Raw genomic sequence first — 17,216 nt, 5'->3', positions numbered from 1 at the left:
ATATGTTGAAACTTGAAAGTGAAGAAGTGGAACAAAATGTTGAAGGTCAAGGTGAAGAATTTGAAGATGCGACAAGTCGAGCAAATGAGATGCCGAGAAATCGTCGACGACAAAGTGCAAACCTAAGTAATGAGGTAACACTTGATTAAAATGAATACAAAACACTTGATTGATTGAATGAATGGATGGATGCAAAACACTTGAATGAATGCAAAATCCGAGCCCAAACGACATGGCTGGGTCGTTTAGGAACACTATAGAACTACATGGCGGTGTAGTTTGAGAACACTATAGAACGACATGGCGGTGTAGTTTGAGAACACTATAAAACGACATGTCCGGGTCGTTTGGTTACACTATAGGACTACATGGCTGGGTCGTTTGGTAACACTATAGAACGACATATCCGGGTCGTTTGGGGACACTATAAAACTACATGGCCGGGTCGTTTGGACCCTCTATGAAACTACATGGCTGGGTCGTTTGGATTAAATTTAATTAAAAGTTTTTTTTTTTTTTGTGACTTTGAAACTAAATGCAAATTGTTTGAGACTCTTGTTTTATTCTTCTATATGTAGAATTCTTTGCCGCTATCCGGGAACCGATCCTCTACAAACTCGAATGATGTGGATTGTTAACCGATTTTAAGTGATACAACATAAATTTTTACTACGGAAGAGGTATGATTGAGTAGACATTGATTTCATTTTTTTTTTTTAAATTTTCTAAATGTAATTTTATTAGTGTATTAATAATAGTTGTTGTTTTTTATGTGTTTAGGTCTTTCATACACGTAGCGAGGCAATCGGTTGGGCAACTGCTAGAGGAAGACAAGTTAATGTTGTTGTGGTCATTGAAAAGTCGGAGTGTGCCAAAGGAAACCGAGTAGCAAGATTGAATTTGGCTTGCGAGTGCTCGGGTGTGTATCGGTCACACAAGAAGGAAGGCGAAGAGAGGGCTAATAAGAGAAGGTCGGGAACCAAGAAATCGGGATGTCCATTTAAGTTAAAAGGTGTTTTCCAACGCAGCACTGTCAATAGTTTGAAAATTGTCATTCTTAATGGTGTTCACAACCATCCATTGGCGAAGACCCTTGAAGGACATGCATTTGCTACTCGACTAACCGTTCTAGAGTTCGAGTATTTGTCAAAGATGAGTAAGTGTGGAATAAAACCTAAACAAATTTTGGATTCCATCAGGAATAGGTATCATGATAACATCTCTAGTATATACCAAGTCTACACTGCAAGGCGTGAGGTGAAAATCGGATATGAACGGTCTCACACAATTCGCGAGATTGCGTGAGTTGTTAGCAAAAGAACATTATTTTGAGGAGTTGAGACAGGATGAGAATACCGAGGAGATAACGGGATTGTTATGGGCCCATCCAGAAGGTGTTAAGTTGGCTCGGACTTTTCCAACAATTTTCATGTTAGACGCTACCTACAAAACTAACAGGTATCGGTGGCCTTTCGTACAGTTTGTTGGGGTGACTTCAACGTGGAAATCTTTCACCGTGTGTCAGGTGCTTCTTTAGTCTGAAACAACAGTCGACTATGAGTGGGCCCTACATTATTTTAGTGGCTTGCTTGGTGACATAAGCCCATCTGTGATCGTGTTTGACAGGGACTTGGCCCTGATGAGTGCCGCTGATAGAGTTTTCCCTAACGCACACAAGCATCTATGTAGATGGCATATCGCTACGTGCGTTCTTTCAAAATGTTACGATATTTTTCTAACTACAGAACTTGTAGAGAAGGCCCAGTTCTCGTGGAACACTGTAGTCAAATCGAAGACAGAGATTATTTTCTAGCATAGATGGGATGCTTTGGAAAAATATTACAGGGTTGAGTACTCCAATTTTGTTAGTTATTTGCGAGAGACTTGGTTTTCTCACAGGGATCGATTCGTATGTTGTTGGACTGACCAACACATTCACTTTGGGAGTACAACGCCCAATAGAGTTGAAGGGTCTCATGCTCAGGTGAAGCGTGTACTAGGAAATACAAACTGTCATGATTTTTTGAGTATGTTTAGCTTAATCCACCCGATTCTAGAGATCCAGATGTCCGAGATTAGAGCTACCTTCGAGAGAAGTATGATTGTAACTTCAAAGACCACCACCAGATTCCTTTGTTTCGTGAACTCAGAGAGGCCTTGTCTCACGCAAGTGTTTGGACTTGTTATTTGAAGAAATAGATACCCGCGTAAAGCGTGTTAAAGATAGAGAGATAAGGTGTTGGTGTTATTTGCGCATGAGCCATGGATTGCCATGTGTTCATGAATTAATTGAGTTTGAAGAGCAAGAGCGGTCCATCCCTTTGATTGCTATCGACCCTTTTTGGAAAACATTGTCTGCTTCTCCCAATGTGTCAGTGGGTGTTCGTCCCGATGTTACACCTTCGATGGACTTGTTCATGAATAGGTTTGCAATGGTTTTAAGAAGAAGCGAGGGTTATGATTAGGAAGCTTATGGAGATTGCCGTACCAGAAAGTACATGGTTAGTACCGCCTCGTGAGGAAGCAAAAACCAAAGGTTGGCCGAAAAGTAGCTGCAGCAGAAAGCTTCCAACTGGAGATGATAACTCTTCAAAGCGAGATCCATCTCATTTTGAACATTCTAAACGTGACCATGAAGAGTGGGTCTCGTCACAACCAAACACTACGCCCACCCAAAACACCCACACCACACCAAGAAAGAAGTCTTCTCCAAAAATACCAACCCAAAACATCCACACCACACCAACAAATAAGCCTTTTCTAAAAACACCAAAAACAACCACACCAAGAAATAAACCTTCTCCAAAAACACCAAAAACAACCACACCAAGAAATAAGCCTTCTCCAAAAACAGTCACACCATGAAATGTGAGAGGTGGCTTAGACTTTGGAAAGACGAGGGGTCCTAAGGATTACGGGTTGGATATTCCTGAAGAAATGCATAAATACATTGTTAGAGTCCATGACCCTGTTGGCGATGGCAACTGCGGTTATAGAGCTTTCTGCATTGCATTAGGAAGAAGTCAAGAGGAATGGCCACAGATGATAAGGGAGTTGTACGAAGAGCTTACTGACAACCTCCCTCTTTATTGTACTTTGTACAATCAAAGTGAGGTTTTTTATTCGATGAAGGAAATCCTACATAAAGAAGGTTACGCACCCTTAAATAAGTGGATGAGCATGCCCTTTGCTGGATACTTATTTGCTTTAAGATTTAATGTTGTCCTTCTACATTTAGGAGCTCGTCAGTGCTTTCTTCTCATGCCGCTGAGAACCCAAGCAAATCCTAAGAGAGTGACCCAAGTGTTGGGTAGCTCACATGTTGGTGGAAATCATTTTGTCAATGTTGAACTTGCTAAAGATTGTCCGGTTCCTCCAGTAATGCGCCAATGGCTTAGAGCTCGATATGATATTGCTGAAAGTTGGAATTTGGCCTTGATAGCAAGGCAATTGCAATTTATGGCATTGAACATTGCCAATTTAATATGGGAAAACGAGCTCGTTGAAGACCCAACAGTACATGTTATCGACTAAGTTGTTTGTATGTTGTCGATATGATATTTTGATGTAATTTGTATTTTGATGTAATTTGGAACAAGTGTAATTTGATTTGATTTTTATATTATCAATGTTAGGGCTTTTATTTGATTTGATTTAGAAATCGAGTAATCGACTAAGTTGATTCGGACGACAATCAAGTGATTTGGAAATCGAGCGATCGACTAAGTGATATATTGATGTAATTTGGAACAAGTGTAATTTGATTTGATTTTTATGTTATTTGGAAAAAATGTTAGGGCTTTTATTTGATTTGATTTGGAAATCGAGTGATCGACTAAGTTGATTCGGACGACAATCGAGTGATTTGGAAATCGAATGATCGACTAAGTTGATTTAGATGGCAATCGAGTGATTGACTAGTTGATTCGGACTGCAATCGAGTGATTTGAAATAATGTTCGTATGTTGTCAATAATGACCGAAACTACACGGTCAAGTCATTTGGCTTTAATCCCAAACGACCCAGCCACATCGTTTGGGATTAAAGAAAAACGACATGAACAAGTCGTTTGTATTTTATACCAAACGATGTGACCATGTCGTTTGGTATAAAAGTCAAACGATCTAGCAAAGTCGTTTGGCCTTTAGACCAAACGATGTGGCCATGTCGTTTGGTATAACGGCCAAACGACTTGACCATGTCGTTTGACTTTAATCCCAAACGATGTGGATGGGTCATTTGGGATTAAAAGAGAACGATCTGCTGAAGTCATTTGGTATAAAGGGAAAACGATCTGATGAGGTCGTTTGGCCTTTATGCTAAACGATACGGCTGGGTCGTTTGGAAAAAAAAAATTCAAAATTCATTTTGTTTTTACAACACTTTCATATTCATCAAATTCTACTTAATTCCATTCAAACATCAAATATCAAACACCCATTCATCAAATTCATCCATTCATATTCATCAAATTCCATTCAAACATTAAACATCATTCATCCATTCAAACATCCAACATTCATTCAAACATCATATCCATCCATTCATTCGAAGTTAACAAAATTACAAACCCTAAACTGAAATAAATTACATCCATCAAACTAAAACTGAAACAAAGTTAACAAAGTTTCAAATAATCCATCCATCAAACAAATTACAAAGTTACAAACCCTAAACTGAAACAAATCATGAACTATAGCGCCCACCAATATACTTGCACCTAGTCAAGTTGTGCGGCTTGTTCAAGGAGGACCTTTGCTTCCTCCTCGGCATATCATTCCCACCAATTGCGACCTCTCTCTAAAAATGACTGGTTTCATCGATGACGCCGTTAAATTTAAAAAAAGGAAAATCAAGATAAGTTACCAATCGAATGCAAAAAATCACAGTTAGAGAAACTTAATTAAAAATCATAATAATTACAATCGGTGAACAGTTAGGCAGTGTCTCCAGGGAGGAATGAATAGGAAGAAGCTCAAGGTTCACTAAAACTACATGAGAATTCCTCGCATACCAAGTCATGTAGTTTTGATGACACTCCCATGGATAAGACGAGATAGGTCCTCGGTTGTAGGGTTGGATCACGTGATTCTGCCACGACTCCCAATAAAGTGGCCCAATATTGGTCCAGTTCACCTCATACCCGCGTCCTGCCATAGTTTTTGTTCTCCAATTTGGTATTGGAGGATCTTTAGGTACAAGCTGCACGTGACCCAACTGACGCACCACCCTTGCGATAGCGTAAAGCTCGACAATGTTGAAAAAACATAGCAATCCCTCAAAAAATGCAATGTCATCGATCGGGTTTGTATCTCTGACATTTTTGTAGGGATGCCAAACAACCTGAAATAAAATCAAATGTGTCATTAACAACTCCAATGATTAATTACTAAACAAAAATATAAACAAACTTAAATACTTAAACTTAAACTTAAATACTTACATTGAACTCATTCAAATCATCAATTATCGCTCGATAAAACTACAATGCATACGTTGTATCGTAATAGTGTGGAGCGACTGGGATGTGTCTATGAGCACGCGGCTGAGACGAAGTATAGTTGAAGTTTGGGACTGTTATGAATATCGGAAAATACTCATAGATCCACACCTAGATATACACAAATAGTTAACATATTGATAGAGTAATAAAATTAACATTAAAAAAAAATAAACTTTAAAATACTCAAGTTTTACCTGTAGAAGAGTCATATAGCTTATAACCCCTTTCACCTTTGCACATGTGGCAGCCCCGAGACCTCTATACAAAAATGCCAAAATTGCTGCACCCCATGCATATTCTTCTATCTCACTGAATTTCAACAACGGCCTCAGATAACATATAGGCACTCCAGTCCCAGACTTGTCAGTAAAAACGGCACATCCAAAGAAAAACAGGATAAAAGCTCTAACAGTCCGTTGAACATCATGGAAACTCGAGGCCTTCTCCACCACCTTCCCAGCAGCGTCACATATAGGGCTATCATGAACCTTGTTTCAAAATGCTTCTGGATGAATTCTAGCCTTACTTTTGAAGTGAACCTGCTAGATTCTATCTCTGCCCTAATCAAATCAATAGGGAGCCCCAGACTAAGATGTAGGAGATTTATCGATTGTTGTAAGTTCACCACCGTCCCCTTTGCTTTGCTCTTCCCTCTAATCAGACTCCACAGATTTGGACAACATCGTCCCAAAGTCACGCGATCATCTTCCCAACTGGCATATGGAAGGTGTTGGTCTCCGGATGCCATCTCTCCACAAATGCAGAGATCAATGGTGGATCCATCTGCTCGTGATAACCTTCCACGAGATCAAACAATCCAGTCCTTCTCAACTGCACGGAAAATCTCGGAGACCTTTCACATTCATTTTTGAAATCCCATTGGGATAACTTCGCTAAGTGTGAAACACACTTCAACGCTCCGCGATCCTCCTGAAACAACCGAGCACGCACTAGATATATATGAACAAAAACAAAAGATTTTGTAAAAGAAAATCAAAGTACACAAGAAAAATAAAATATTACCCTTCTCTCCCAAACATCGCGAGTGACATGCACCGCATAGTCATACAACAACTCTGACTCATACGGGCCTCCCCCATACACACCTCTTTGAAACTCCAAATCATCATTGGATTTTCTTACGAAATCCAATACCAGAGGTGCTTCTTCCACTGGTGGTAAGTCTTCTACCACATATTCTTCCACATCATCATCCTGCTCATCCCTCTCCTCACCCTCCTCCTCACTCTCCTCCTCTCCTCTTCTACTATACTCTTCCCTTTGTCCATATTTATATCTAAACCTACATTAGTATCACTATCTATACTATCTACACTATCTTCACTAGATGAATCAACCTCAGGAACCTCAGGAACCTCTTTTTCCAAATGGTCCCCTCTATGCGCTAATGCCGTTAAGTCGTCTGCCCTTTGCCTTTTTCTTCCAACTGCGTCACCACTAGAAGAACCGCCACCAAAAAATTTCTAAACACCCTTGAATGTAGTTTTCGCTACATTCTTCACATTCTTTGATCAAGGACCCATCGCTACAAAGAAAAATAAAACAAGTATTAGTAAACCATATTTAAATAAACAATGTACAAAGAAAATCACTAGAAAAAAGAGATCATCCCAGTCGTAAAACTAATATACTTATAAGCTTGCTATGATAACTCCAAGTATATATGAAGAAATAGAATGAGGCGTTACACTATCCAAAATCTATCGAGTTTTGGGCAGAGTTTCCTTTGTTTAGTCAACATTTCGTATACTTAAACCTGTCATAACCTGGAAATCAATAATGACATGCATCCTTCCAACAACCATATGTACATAACACCCTATAAAATATTCAACCCACAATACAATTTCTAGCCGCATAATATGTGGATGCAAGTAGAAGGAAAAGATAGACTTCCAAAAGAAAAGTTTTTGTTCTTTCAAAACGCCATGGTTATATGTCTTGTAACTTGTTAACAATATTAACAGTATTAAGAAAGGACAACCACTACAAGTTACAAGAAACTATTAACAGATGTCAAAGAGTAAATATTAGGAATACATTGATCGAACAACTGATTCTTTACTGACATGTGAGATCGAACAACCATATGTACATATAACCTAATTTTTACACGACAGTGAAAATGTATATATATACAAGACTGTTTCTGTATGAACCGTCATTTATGTACAACAAGTATTACAACAAAATAACTGGACTCTCTCTACAACAAAATGAACTTGACTCTGTCCCTCGTCAAGCATAGGGGAAACCACCCAAAAAAACCACCTTGATTGTACATTTAGTAAATTTGATAACCAAAGAAAGAGCTTCTCACCTATAATGCTTTACCGCTTCAGTTTGTTCCCCACAGATCCGGACCTTAAGCAAGTACTTGTAAAAGCTGCATGTGATCAAGGTCATTACTCATTAGTCAAGACTCAAGAACATAAGCAGTATGAAAGGTGAGTAACAGAATGTACAAAAACACTAATCATAAAATGGTAAAAGTATCTTCTCTTATAACATCAGGCCCTAAAGGAAAATACTAGGTATGAAAGATGAGCACTATGAAAGTTTAGCAACAAGATGTAAAGCAACTCATTTTTTAATTTTCAAACGGGGACCTAAATCACATGTTTGGGGGTATCACCCTCTAAGGGGTAGCATCGCTAGTATTTCTCTAAGCGTATTATTACTAAAATGGAGAACTTTATAGAATGTAAAATAATCTCTAACAAAAGTAGCTTCAAGTCTTCAGCTTATGCAAATTAAATGCAGTCCAAGTCATGTTACTAGTAGCTAGCACTTCTTCATGGTAGTTACTTGTTCCAAGATGTCATGGGGAATATGAATTGAGGAAAATTCCGTTCGCACAAATATAGTTCAAGATGACAACAAGGGATCAGACCATCTACATCAAAGAGTTGCTGCAATATGCTAGGTCTTCTATTTATTCTGTTAATTGACTTGACTAAATGAGTGAGAGATGTCGGTAATGGCACTGAAAGTATACTCGGAGTCGTGCTGCAACCTAGCGTAGTTCTTACAACAAAAGTCATAAAATCACAAATATATATGTAGGATATGGTCATTATCCATATTAGCCAATTTGTTTAGCATATTAATAATCCTACCTCTAGCCATTGATGTGCCCACGCTCTTCTAACAGATATAGTGACGTTATTTTATTGGTTGGTTTAATATATGGGAGGTAATCATTGGTTAATACCATTTAATATATATATATATATATATATATATATATATATATATATATATATATATATATACTCAACGAATTTATATTTATCACATCATTTTTTTGCTGGGTATTATATCATATCACACTACCCTTCCCTTTCTATAGTTTAACTTCATTCTTTGATCCTTCTATTCGCAAAGCAACTCTTCCTTCATCCAAATATCTATACATTTATTTCCAAGTTGATAAAACCATCTCAATCGAAACCATCTCGCTTAGCTTACGGTTGAAGTTTCTCTTGAACTTTGGCTCTGTCCTTGAAACGGTAGAAAGGAATGAGTCCGGCCTTAAGCGTGCTCTACTCATAGGGATTCTCTCCTTTTATAATAGCACCCACTTTAACTAGACAGTTAGTTAAGTAGTCAGTTGACAACTGTTCTTCTCATGCTATTTGTGGACTGCTTGAGAGAAGTGGAAAGCAAAAGAGTTCATGATCCTTTTGATGAGATCATGAAGAAAAATGGAAGGTGTGTTTTAGTGCAAGGTCCAATCATTGTTGGTGCCAGCCCCATCGTGTCTTCTTTGTAGTTACCTGCCTTAAAAGAGAAGAGGAGTTCCTAGTGTGATTGTAGAGAGGGCTAATTGTATAGCCTCATTGTGGAAGAGCAAGGCTTATGATCGACTACATCTTCACCTTCCTAAAAATTCTCGTGAGCTACCCCTCATGCCATTCCCGTGAAGTTCCCTACTTACCCAACTAAAGAGCACTTTGTGGACTATTTAGATGCTTATTATGTGAGTAAATTCGGTTTAGAGCCACAATTCAACCAAACAAAGAGAAAGTCTTGCCTATGATCACACTCTTGGATCATGGAGAGTGAAAACTGTGGGATTGGAGGAGATTAGTTACCTTAGTCGGGTTAGTTAGTTGTAGCAACCGGAGAGAACTCGAGAGGTCGTGGTTTCAGCGATTGAAGGAATGAATGACTTTGAAGGTCCAGTTCTACATACGAGTTCGTATAAAAACGGTGAAGAGTTTTCTGGAAAGAATGTTTTGGTTGTGGGATGTGGAAATTCTAGTATGGAGATATGAACCTCCAGCTATAAAGGGAAGCTCAATTGATTACTCCTCAATCACATGGTTCTATGATGATTCCTCGAGAAATTATAAGGTAAGAAAAAAAAGCCTTCAAGAGTCAGCTGGGGCAATTTGAATACTTTAGGCAGTCTAGAGTCTGTTGAACTCAAAGCAATGAATTTTTCAGTCATTTGAGCTACGGTGTCATGGATGTGACCAAGACTAGTTTCTATACTCAGTCTCTGGAGAAGAATTTCCAGTGTTCCCTTTAACTTTATAGTGGAAATATAGTTTTCCACCTATATAAGGAGTTCAGACAAGCAATATATTGATGGCACAAAGACCAAGCCAATATGCATAGCGTGAAATGCTAGAACTTTGTCTTAGGAAACCTCGCTACCCCAACAGATCCAAGTAGCCAGGCTCCAACTGAGCTATGTCCAAGACCTGTCCTAAAGTCGTTGGGAACCCATGACGCACCCTGGCCCTAGTATTGCACCAAGAAAGTTTCTTGATCTCTCATTTAATACTTTCAAATGCTACACTTGATCTCTCATTCAATACTCTCATTACTTACACATGTGCATGTCATCCTCGCCCATGTGCAAGGATGACACGCACAAATCGAGAAATGGTCCAAATTTTTTTTCCTTCAAAATTACAAAAACGATCGACTTCTTTCATCAAGTAAGTTTTCTCTAAATTAATGATTTTTAACATTTATTTGTCGTTTTCATAAGCTTTTGAGCAAGCAATAATTTGTAAGTGATGATGACTATTATATACTGATATATTTTTTTTCTTGTTTTAAGTTAGCTCAAGTTATTACATATCAAATAAACATGGGTTTCTCTTCTAGTTGGGATGGTACACTCTCGCCAAATGACTTTAACATCAGTGCAAGAGCACTATGTGAGAAATGGAAAGTAATTTATCCTGTGTTTCCTCCATGGGCATGGGTTCCTTGTCCAAGGCCATTCGGGGCTGCTTCACGTCAAGTGGAAGGTTATTTATCTTTGGAGGGTTTATGTTGTCCTAAATCTATTGAGGTTAGTTATAATTCCTTTTTTGAAAATTCTACTTCTTCTCTTTTCTGTTGTTGCAACTACATCTTATAGGGTGAGATTGACAATGGAAGCTCTAGCAAAGAAGAGGCTACTTGTCCTACAGAGGAAGAAGCTGTTGATGATGCAACATTGGTATACCTTTCAGTTCCTTTATGATTATTTTGTTTGTAAGAAATCTGATAGTTTATATGCCATTATTGAAGGACGCAAAAGAAACTCTGTGCTCTACAAATGTTGCATAAACTAGAGAACAAGTACAGGATCATTTTTAGTTGAATTGTATGACAATTCATTTTTTTTGTCCTCTTTTTAATTGATGGCATAACCAAGTTTTTTCTGTTTATAAGGTTCAAAGAAATGATCGGGCACTCATCAAATTGGATTGGGCAGCCCCTAAAAAAAAGAAATATACCGAGCTAATGTTGCTATAACTTGTCAATAAAGTCAATAGAATTTGACAAAAGGAGATAGACATGAAGTGCTTGTCTACCAACTCAAAGTGTACGAAGATCAAGACCTGAAGACCAACAAATTGGATGGAAATCTAAACAAAAGTATAAATCCACACTAGAAATAAAAAATGCCAGACGAAACAATATTCTCTACCAATAAAAAAATGCCAGACCACTACCAATAGTTTTATTGTTTATCGTTTATAGTCTGCTACTCTGTTTAGAGGTAAAAACCTAAAAGTTCCAAGCAAATGCTCATTGCTCAAACGAAGGATAGGAAAAAAAAAGGTTGAGAATTTCTACCTCCAAATATTCAGAAAGCTCGACTACGTCCTCCCTAAAGCTGAACAAGACCTCCTTCTCGCCACCTCATACACCTTCTTCTGATAACTACAAAACCATTAAAAATATATCAATTAATAATCTTTTTAACAATATAGACTGATAAAAAAAGAATCTAAAAACAAACCAAACCTTCTGGGATCAAAACTTTTAACAGAATGAGAACCATTTTGTTTCTTAAAAACTGGTTCTTAACTAACAACAACCATCTTGGTTTGTGATTGCATGTCTTCAAAACTCCTTTTCTTTTTACTATTATTATTTTCTGCCATTATGGAAGAAATCTTTTAGAACTAAAACAAGACCAAGGAATAAAGCAAGGAATGTGTGATAACCCTTAAAAAAAATCTTTTGTTGTTCACTTTCAATGCATTGATTCTCTTTTTCAGTTTCTCTCGAAGAAAAAAATATATATAGGAAATTCGAGCGCTCATTTTCTCAGACTATATAAAGCTGAACAAGACAAACATCACATTCCCATAAGGAGAGACTTGCTGGTCGGGGTGTTCGACGATCGTGGTTTCTGCGTGTAGGCGAGCAGCTGGAGCCAAAAAACGTGAGCGCCCTTTCCGCTTCTTTCTACTTATTTCTCAAGGTAAAGCAAGCACCCTTTCTACAAACCTTTCGTGTTCAATTTTGCTATTGTTTATGGAACTGAACTGTTTCAATTGGATTGTTTATGGATTGTTTCAATTTCGCGATTGGATTGCTTCAATTCAGATTTTGGATTTTTTTGGTTAGGGTTTCGCGAAGGGTTCTGCACGAGAGAGATGACCGAAGGAATAGGTTTTTCCGGTTTGCGATTTGGAGGTAATCTGGGCTTTGTTGTTTGGACTTTGTTGTTTGGGCTTGGGCTGGAGACTGCCCGATCTAATTTTAGTGGCGCCCAATACAGCACCCTTTATAGATTAGTAGTAGTATAGCCATACATGACACTTTGTGTGCCATCAGCACCCAGGCCACCCGCACCCACCCGTGGTTAAGCCATTCATTGCATCACATCATTCACGGATTCACCTGTTTTTACAACACCCTCCACCGGCCTTCTACATCCCTCCAATATAAATTGTCTCGCCTATCAAAGCTAAAAGGCATTTCTTACTTTTCAGAGTTTGGTGTAGTGTTGTTAATGAGTAATCTCATTTGAAAGTTGTCGTCGTAGAGAACGTTCGGAAGTATTGGTTTTATATCTTAAAGCTACTTTAGGATCAAATTATAGCTTTTCTATTTCAAAATCAAATAGCCATTGTTGTATGCTAGCCCCGAACCACTACTTTCTCCTGCTATGCTGAATATGCAGGTATATACGTTGGTTAACATATATGCAGGGAGACCTCGATCATTTCCCGTCATCTGCTCTACCACCAGCACGTAATGTCCTCTTGACCCAAGAACGGAAAAGTCTACACCAGTCTAAGCTTGTGATGTTTGGTGTAAATTTTGCAATCCAGTAGCTAAAGAGACTATAGCAGGGAACACTGGAATCCTCAAAAGCTATGCTTCTAACTGAAAGAATAGTAACACAAGAAACAAAAATCCATGTGTGAGTAGTTTCCTATCTTCTTGCTTGACCCCAATCTTGGATGAAATATTTATTACCTTTTTATTGGAATATTTTTTTTTGCTAATTTCGGCTAAAAAAGAAAAATGAAATGAAGAGTTTTATTAAATGATTTCTCGAGGTCATTAAATTGGGACTCAGTTTACTTCAACTTGGACTCTAGGAGCTACTTAACTGCTACCCTTATTGTAGATAACAATAATAATAAAGAAGTGATATAGATAGCCACTGGTGGCTTTATTGTAGATAACAATAATAATAAGGAGATAGCCACGTATCAATATACCACTGTGATCAATCTAATATCATAGAATTATTATAGTGTGTGTTTGTGTGCGTACCAAAATAGTGGGGGTTTATGTACCCGACTGGATCCTAGTGTTGAAACCGGTCAATAGTCCGGAGGCTAGCTAAGCTAGTATCTATACCCCAATAAGTCAATCGGTAAAACATGGTCCCAAGGAGGCTAGAACACGACTTCGCCGGCCTTCAGTGTGTTTTGCACATATTGAATACTTCTGCTTGGGCTGCTAGTTTCATATGGATATGGAAGTGGTGCACTGGACAAAATTAGCAAATGTCCTACTTATATCCAAAAAAAAAAAATGAAAAAAATAGGTATTTTGGTTAAACGTGGAGAAACCCAAGTACAAAGAAAATGAGATTAGTGTGTAGTGAATTTGATTTCTAATTCAGGCATTGTGTATGCAGATAGTTCCATCTCAAGGTCGAAACATCCAAGTTTAGATATATGCCAGTATGCCACAGCATTGTCGTACTTACGCTATCTGGCTTTGTTACTAACTGCTAATGTTAGCGATCAAGATATGCTTCAGCCAATCTATTCTTATCGAAAAAAAATCTATTATCCAAATTGGTTTGCAACTAACTTGCCTATAAAATGGAGCCATAAACTATCCTTTTCAAATAAAATCAAGCAACATCTGAAGTTGTGTGAATCCAACCTCTTGTGCTTGAGTGAGTCACAACAATACCACACCACACCATGAAGAACAACTTCTCCTTAAACTTGTTATCTTCGTTACTAGTTATATGTCTCAGCACAGTTGCATTACAAAAACATGTACTGGCAACGCCTTTATTCACCAATTCAAGATGGATAGTTGACGAGGATGGAAATAGAGTTAAGCTAGCATGTGTAAATTGGCCTGATCACCTTCAACCTGCTGTTGCTGAGGGGCTGAGTAAAAAACCAGTAGATGTGATTTCTGAGAAAATAAGATCTATGGGATTCAATTGCGTTCGACTTACATGGCCTTTGGCTTTGATTAATAATCACACATTAGCGTCTATGACAGTTGAAAACTCCTTCAAAAGCCTAGGCCTCTATGAGTCTCTTGGTGGGATCAAAGTCAACAACGAAAGGTTCCTTAATATGAGCCTCTCCCAAGTTTTTAAGGTAAATTCCCTTATAGCCAAAACTTGGCAATACGATTCTTGTGGACTAAGGAAAATTGTGGAGTTCGGAATAATTAATTTAGTCAGTTTCATGTGTTTTTATATTTATTTTTTCTTCTGAAAATTATATTCTTGTGTTTCCAGAATGTTGTTTCGAGCCTTGGTGATAACAACATCATGGTGATACTAGACAACCACATCACCACACCGGGTTGGTGTTGCAGCAACAACGATAGCAGTGCCTTTTTTGGTGATAAAGACTTTGATCCAAAACTTTGGATAAAAGGTCTCGGTAGGATGGCCACAATGTTTAAAGGCACTAAAAATGTCATAGGAATGAGCCTTAGAAATGAATTAAGAGGACCTAACCAGAATGTGAAGGCCTGGTACAGGTAAAAATATATAGTACTATCTCAACGCACTACAAGTAGTATTGTGAAATGACAAATTTTCATGTGTCATAGTATAAGTTTTCTGTATTGCCAAGTTTAATTTACGTATGATGTTAATTAGGTACATGCAACGAGGAGCAGAAGCAGTACATGCAGCAAATCCCGAAGTCCTTGTTGTACTTTCCGGACTATACTTTGATACAGATCTGAGTTTCTTAAGAAAAAAACAGGTGAAAGTATCTTTTACAAAAAAGCTAGTATTCGAGGGTCATTGGTATGCATTCACAGAAAATGCGACTGCTTGGGTGGAAAGTAATCATAACGACTATTGTGGGATTTTCATGAATAACATTCAGAATAATTATACATTTTTATTGAAACAAGGCTATCCAGTTTTTCTGGGCGAATTCGGGACAGATCAGACAGGTCTCAATGAGAACGGGAATAGGTTCTTTAATTGTATATTAGGTTTTATAGCTGATTGGGACATGGATTGGTCTCTATGGGCTTTACAAGGGAGTTACTACTTGAGGGGAGGGGTATACGCAATGGATGAGACGTATGGATTGTTGAGTTATGATTGGGAGAGTGTAAGGAATTCAAGTTATTTGCGAAGGCTTCAGGCCGTTCAATCTCCATTTCAAGGTACGTTTTAGTTAAATCTATATATATATACACCGTAAATTTAATGATTTAATGGTTGAGAAAAATGTACATTTTTCAAGGGGAGCCTAGGTGTTATTTGATCATCCGCCATGAAATACAGAACATGTTTATACACATATACTCTAGGAATCACGCTCTGAATGTGTATGTTTTGTTTGTAAAATGCAGGTCCAGGTGTTTCTAGTGGAGAACTACATAACATATTTTTCCATCCAGCGAGTGGTTCTTGCATCCAGAGTTGTTTCTTGGATGGCAATTACAATCCACAAAAGAATTAATTGGATTTGCAAGGTGTTGGATTGGGGCTACCACCTAGACTTGGGAATGACTGCACCAATTCAAGTTCAAAATGGGAAATGATATCAAACTCTAGAATGCACCTTTCTTCAGAGCTTGCCAGCGGAGAAAGGGTGTGCTTGGATGTCAGTAAGGACGGAACTATAATCACTAATCAATGCAAATGTCTTGCAAAAGATCCCAAGTGTGATCCTGTTAGTCAGTGGTTTAAAATCATTGACACTACAAGAAAACCTTCAACGTAGAAATTCATGTATATATTGGACATTTTCGAACTTGAATATATGAATAATTTTAATTAACAAAAATATCAGTTTCTCCAAACAGCACAAGTCGAGCTCGCGAAACAAGTTAAATCTGCATGCTACCTTTCCCTTGTTTTCTGATGGTAACTAAATATGTTGTGTCCAATTAGGGGGTCTTTAAGTAGGAGTTGCCGATGGAAATTATTTATTCGAAGATGGTGACGGAGTTGGAGGGATCCAATCTGATTGTGGAGCAGTGAACAAAGAGTAAATTTCTTAGACATTGATAATCTGCTTATGTTATTTGTTTTCTTAATGAGAAATTTAGTTTCTATTTCAACTGTTCCGGTTAATCAACGAATTACAATATCATGATAGAACAATTTGTCGATGTATGTTTCTTTTTAAATATGCATTGCTGACCTGTTCTTGTTTTTATTTTAGGAGCCAAACAAAAAACAAGTCAGTCGAACAACCTTCCCTGTGATAGTACTTTCTTCTGCTGTAATATTCACTTGTTTTTTTTTTCCTCTTATAACCACCTTACTGGCTTACTCCATTAATTAATTTACAAGCTTCATCTCTATTTTATGTTACCCCGCCACCCCTTTTCACACCATCACCCAAGCTTCGATTTTCAGGTTGCTTCTCTTATACGACATAATTGATTTTTTTTCTGGTTGGTTCGTTTAATTTGTTTGGTAGGGGATGAGCTTATAAAAAATCACTTCATCCCAACTCCTCCCCAGTTTGCTGTCTTTCAAACTATCAACTCCAAAGAAAGCAAATATATATCCTCCTACAGAACTCCATTCTTTCCAGGCTGTGTGCTCTTATTAGCTACATTGCTCCATTTCCCGTCATTTCCATCTCCTACAAGCGTCAAGAAGGTTACATACTGATAATTGCGATTTAACTTGGTACAACTATTGGTGGTCGAAATGGCCAGCCAAAGGTAATACCAGTGTCTAAATATGTGAGTTACA

General features: G+C 37.9%; 1 long non-coding RNA gene and 2 pseudogenes across 1 annotated transcript; all 3 read left to right on the top strand.

The window, feature by feature from the left end:
* The first annotated feature begins 9,155 nt into the window (after positions 1-9,155).
* On the top strand, positions 9,156-10,136 carry LOC147494058 (indole-3-pyruvate monooxygenase YUCCA2 pseudogene; annotated as a pseudogene).
* Positions 10,137-10,385: 249 nt separating this feature from the next.
* Positions 10,386-11,009, top strand: LOC147494057 (uncharacterized). Its single transcript, XR_015197522.1, has 3 exons — positions 10,386-10,476; positions 10,602-10,838; positions 10,908-11,009. It is a non-coding gene; the product is annotated as an uncharacterized LOC147494057 (long non-coding RNA).
* A 3,208-nt stretch (positions 11,010-14,217) lies between these two features.
* Positions 14,218-16,230, top strand: LOC147494056 (glycosyl hydrolase 5 family protein-like; annotated as a pseudogene).
* Positions 16,231-17,216: the final 986 nt, after the last annotated feature.

This window comes from Coptis chinensis, chromosome 6 (assembly GCF_015680905.1).
Source record: "Coptis chinensis isolate HL-2020 chromosome 6, ASM1568090v1, whole genome shotgun sequence".
NCBI lineage: Eukaryota > Viridiplantae > Streptophyta > Magnoliopsida > Ranunculales > Ranunculaceae > Coptis > Coptis chinensis.
This window is presented reverse-complemented; position numbering and strand designations above follow the sequence as displayed.